Source organism: Glycine max, chromosome 11, assembly GCF_000004515.6.
Source record: "Glycine max cultivar Williams 82 chromosome 11, Glycine_max_v4.0, whole genome shotgun sequence".
In the NCBI taxonomy this organism is placed as follows: Eukaryota; Viridiplantae; Streptophyta; class Magnoliopsida; order Fabales; family Fabaceae; genus Glycine; species Glycine max.
In genome coordinates, this window is record NC_038247.2 from 21,659,422 (window position 1) to 21,664,671 (window position 5,250).

Genomic DNA, 5,250 nt, shown 5'->3' on the forward strand with positions numbered 1-5,250 from the left:
TTGGTAAAAATAATTATATCATAAAAAATTAAAATCTTTTATTAATATATTTTTATTTAATTATTATAAAAATGAAAAATTAGTTTTTTTCTACGGAGTCAGTGTCAGCGTCATTAATATTTTGAGAAGTCACCTATTACGGATTTATTTTTCTGCAATGTTAAGACAAATAGATCAATCAAACGTGTCTATAACTCAGTCAATTTCAAAAGATGACCTTCGGTAAAAAAATAAAGCCAAATACTGTTTATTAAGATATATAGTAATAATTATATAATACATATTTACTCACTGACGCACAAGACTATAAAATTACCATTTTTTTTGGAATTTAATTAGATTAGAAATTGACTCCCTCCAAAAATAAAAGGGCTTAAATACAAAATACATGGGTTCCTGCAATTTAATATTTTATTTTTATCTTTAATTTTTTTTGTTTTAGTTTTTTAAAATGTGTTTTTTTTATTTTTGGTTTTTAAAATAATTTAAATAATATTTTTTTAATGTTTAAAGTGTTATTTAAAATATTTTAAAGATAAAAATAAACAAATAAATTTGATAAGAGGAAAAAAATGTATTTTAAGGTAAAAGAAAATATCACTTGGTAATCGTATCTTCGTTTAAAATCCAAATGTTCAAATGTAAAAGGCGCCTCTACAGTCCAAATGTTCTAAGAAAATCCAAATTCCAAATATAAATAAATAAAAAAGTCAAAGCGAGGTCGTTTGGCTCCCGTCACGTCGCCAACACACTCAAAGAAAGAAAAGTAACGAGCTTTATTTTTCAGTGTGTGAGTGGTAAAGTGCATCTTTGTGAACTCAGCACAAATTAAAATTCCCAAAAGCAAAGAGATAGAAAAAGAACACAGCGCCACAAAGAAGCGAAGCCACGATTAGCGAAGAGAGAGAGAGAGAGAGGGTTTTGTGAACTCACTCACTCACTCTCTGCCGCGAGCCCGCAACCCTACGCCGCCACGAATGCTCACTCTCCATCTTTCCTCACCGTAAGTTCCTTCTCACTCTGTTGGGGAAAGAAGACTAAATATTTTTTCTCTGAAGGCATATGTGATTACGAGTTTAGGACACCAAGCTATACTTGTGTGCGTGTGATGGTTGATGGTGTTAATCTGTGTTGATTTTGCTTGAGTCTGTTTTCAGTTTTCCTTGATCATGAGAACTTGGAGTTCTATCTTATAGAGTGGTAATATGATAGCTGTTTGGTGGCTTATAAATTATTATGAACAAGCTCAAAATAAAAGATATCTCAGTGGCCATTTGAATTTTAAAAAAAAATGATTTTGAGCTAAACAATGTTGAGATGTACTATGTTTAATTTAATTTAAAGTACAAAGCTTTACATTGGGACGTGTATACGGTGCAGGGAATTGATTCCTTGTTTAGAATAAATAAACGAATCCTAAATCTAGAATAAATAATACATGTCTATAATTAACAAAGTCATATGATAGATGATTTTTTATTAGTTTATTTTGTGACAATTTTGCAATACATGGCTATTAAAATTTAATTCTAAAACCACAACATGATCAACAACTCCATAGTGGTCCTTAAGAGTTAAGAAATAGGAGAACTTGTCTTCATCTCATTGTTGTTGAGTACACGCTCCTACGCTTAAAAGATAACTCTAAACGCATGTGTTCAATAGAAAATTACACTGATTTTATTTTTTGAATTCACATGATATTTCCGCACTTTTTCCCTCTTGTAAATTGTAATAACTCTAATAATTATTTAAAATATCTTTCATCATAAAAGAACATAAGGCTGTACCCTTATTACGGGAATATAACAAAGTTAAAAAGACTGAAATAATTTTGGCCATGTTCAGATAATTTTATTCATAAAAAATTATGAAGAGAAAAAACAACTTTTATATAAGTTACAATTAGCTAATATAAACTCATATATAGAAGTTTTTTCATGTTAACTTTTATATAATTTTTAAGTTACACAAATTAATTTTTACTTAATTTATTTTTTTTCTTCTATAAAATAGATCCAACTTATATTTAACTTTAGTTTTTTTTTTCTTTTATCTTTAGGATCGAACACGATATAAAAAAAAATTATAATAATTCCGATCATGCTTAACTAAGTTAGTTAAGCCAATACTTATTTAACTTTAGTTTGAGAAGAAAGCATTTGGATATTTAATAAAGCATCCAAAGCAACGTAGGCTAATGATGTAAAATATTTATCTTTAGCAATCTTAGTAATCTCAGACTAAGCCTCTAAAATTTTGCCACGAAGTCATCTCTTCTTTCTGTGCTCCTAAAATGGATTACATCTTGAGGTTCTAAAAATCCATTGATTTGGGTACGTTAGTACTAAACGAATGTCCCTTGGGAGTAAGTCCTTCTGGCCCCCCTCTTCCTTGTCATTTAGTACTATGTTTTTATTCGTTACAGAAAAGTCTAGTTTTTACCAGGCCAACTTTTTCAATTGTAGTGTTAAAAATTTAAGTAGTACTCATGATTAAAAATGTTGACTGTGATTATGACTCAAATTTAGCCCAATAACCCATAGCAATTAACTAGTCAGGCTATGTTTTTTATTTGTCTTTCATAAATTCATAAATTGTTAGATTATTGGTGTAAACATTTAAAATTATTACCGGTAGAAAAATTATTTTTGCCATCCATATATCACAGTAAAATTTCCGTACTTAAAACAAACCCCTTAATAATTTTGTATATACTTTTTTCTTGTTAGGCTTTGGTTTAATTTGGGTGGGAGCACCTATTCAATAGGCTGATTTTTTTTCGACAATGTATTATAAATGAGTTTTTTTTTTTTCTTTTGATAAATTTAATAGGCTGATTTGAAAATTTGATGAAAGCGTATGAAAAGGCATGAAAGTTCAGTACCCTATTCTTAAGATAATGTATTTTATTGCTAAGCCTCATCCGTATATTGTAGGACATGGAATGCAAATTTATCTTTACTCACTTAATATGTCTTGTCTTTTTTTTTTTTTTTCAAATGTAACACTCACTTTCTATTTTTTTTTATTGCACTCAATTTCTATTTGTATTAGTGGATAATTTTAAACCTTCCCTTCCTATATATAACCTAAGGCAATTTATAGCTTCTTGACAAATTCATAGCACCGGCAGGGACGGATAAAGGGGACAAGCAGGGCTTCAGCCCCCTCCCTCAAAAGCTTTTTATTTTCTTTTAGTAACTCTTAAAAACTTTAATAAATGTATAATAATTTTTTTAGATACAAATATGGAGGTCAATGTCATTAAGCAGTGTCAATCAAGCAATTAATATACACGAGGTAAAAAGAGAATTTTTTTTTGTGTCTATTTTTCTCTACCTTGGTTAATATTAAACCTTTGTATGCCAATATATGTATCTATTTTCAAATACTAACCCTGTGGTATAGAGCTCCTGAAGTCCTCTTGGGAGCTATCCATTACTCAACAGTCAACAAGTGGTCCGTTGGCTGCATATTTGGTAAGAACATGAGGATTCAAGGATCTTCTGGTTTGTATATTAGGAAGAGTTGTAGAGGCTTTTCTAATAATACTAATTGCATCTCAATTGTAGCTGAACTTGTCACCAAACAATCACTCTTTCTAGGTGATTCCGAGCTGCGACAACTCCTTCGTATATTCAGGTACAGTATTTAAGGTTTATGGTTTAGCACAGAGGTGACTCAATGGTTATTGAAGTCTAAAGTAATCTTGAAGACATTTTAAAAAAAAATTATGTTAGTCCTTTTTGTTAGTTTATGTAATCTTTTTTGTTTTATAAAAATTAATAGTAATTTTTTTAAACCTTAAGTTTTAGTTATTTTATCCTTCATCTCTCTCATTTAATGATATTAACGATATTAGATATATGTGTGTCACATGTTAGGTGTTAATTTAATATCCAATTTGATTGGATTTTTCTTTTTTTTACCTTTCTAAAACATATGGCACGAACCAAAGACATGCATGAAGGATAAGTCTTGTAATCATGGCATTGTCATCGCAAACAGACAACTAGAAGACCATTTATGGAGATATTAATTGATTTTCCATGTGAAGTTAGTGGCATTTGAATTTGGAAATAATAGCCTGGATGGGGATGGGGAGATTGCAGGAGGTGGCATTATTGTGATACAACCAAATGTGACTTTTTGATGATACTTCATAGCATAGGATCTCCATCATTCAATGTGGCCATAATTGGCAATTTGGATGGAGCACTTTCTACTCAAATAGAGAGGGAATTTTTTTTCTGAGTGGCAATTAAACTAACTTTGAGTAGCAATTACATCAGTCGATACTATAGAGTTTTGCTTCTGAGTGTAGCATTCATATTGATATTTGTTTTTCGGAATGATGATTGATGTAGGTGTTCATTCAGTTATTTCTTTGATTCTTGCTTTCATTTTGGATCATGCTGCTCATCATCACAGGTACAAATGTTTGTTACCAATGAATATTTTTATTACGTGTTCACTGCCATTAATGACAATTGATATATGCTATACAAATTGTGTTCATGATGAGTGAACCTTAGATTCCCGTTTGAGATTGGATGCAATGATTCTTGCGGACAGTTTGCATTAATCATTGTATTCAATCTTGAATTGTCCGTTTGGACAGTTTGGGGAGATTGATATTTTTATGGTAGATTCATGTGTTAAGGTTAAATTTATTTTGTTTAATTTGATGAAATTTCGGTAATGCATTTCTAGTTGTTCTCTGAGTGCATACTTGATTATCGGGAAATTAATTTCACCGATTTCATGTCGTGTACTTGGAGACCAATGCGAAATGCTGCCCAAATTTTGTCAAATTTAACAAAATAGAATTAACCCTGATGTATGAAGCTACCATAAAAGACGGTCTTCCCGAATGGGATAGGGCCACACCTTTAATAAAAAAGTGAGATTTTGATGCATCGAATAACTTTGAGAGTATGACCGAGTTATTACTTAGATGGATCGAAGTTGGATGAATGTAAATTGTATCAGCCCAGAATATGAGGAAGGCGTCGAGCAATTCTTACAATTTGCTTCAGAAAGAGGTCAACCGGATGAAGATGGAAAATATTATTGTCCTTGCATCAATTGTTTGAACGGAAGACGACAAATACTGGATGACATACGAGAGCATCTGTTGTGTGATGGAATTAAGAGAAATTATACGACATGGATATGACATGGTGAAATGACAGACATGCAGAGTGGGCAACAATCTGAACCGTTTGATGTAGAAATGGGAGATCG

General features: G+C 30.9%; 1 long non-coding RNA gene across 2 annotated transcripts; it reads left to right on the forward strand.

Moving 5' to 3' along the window:
* The first annotated feature begins 796 nt into the window (after positions 1–796).
* On the forward strand, positions 797–4,430 carry LOC112998385 (uncharacterized). Of its 2 annotated transcripts, XR_005887033.1 has the most exons (4): positions 797–1,003; positions 3,244–3,482; positions 3,576–3,645; positions 4,371–4,430. It is a non-coding gene; the product is annotated as an uncharacterized lncRNA (long non-coding RNA). The 2 variants fall into 2 exon arrangements; XR_003263413.2 differs by lacking the exon at positions 797–1,003 and having other exon boundaries at positions 2,039–3,482.
* The last annotated feature ends 820 nt before the right edge of the window (positions 4,431–5,250 follow it).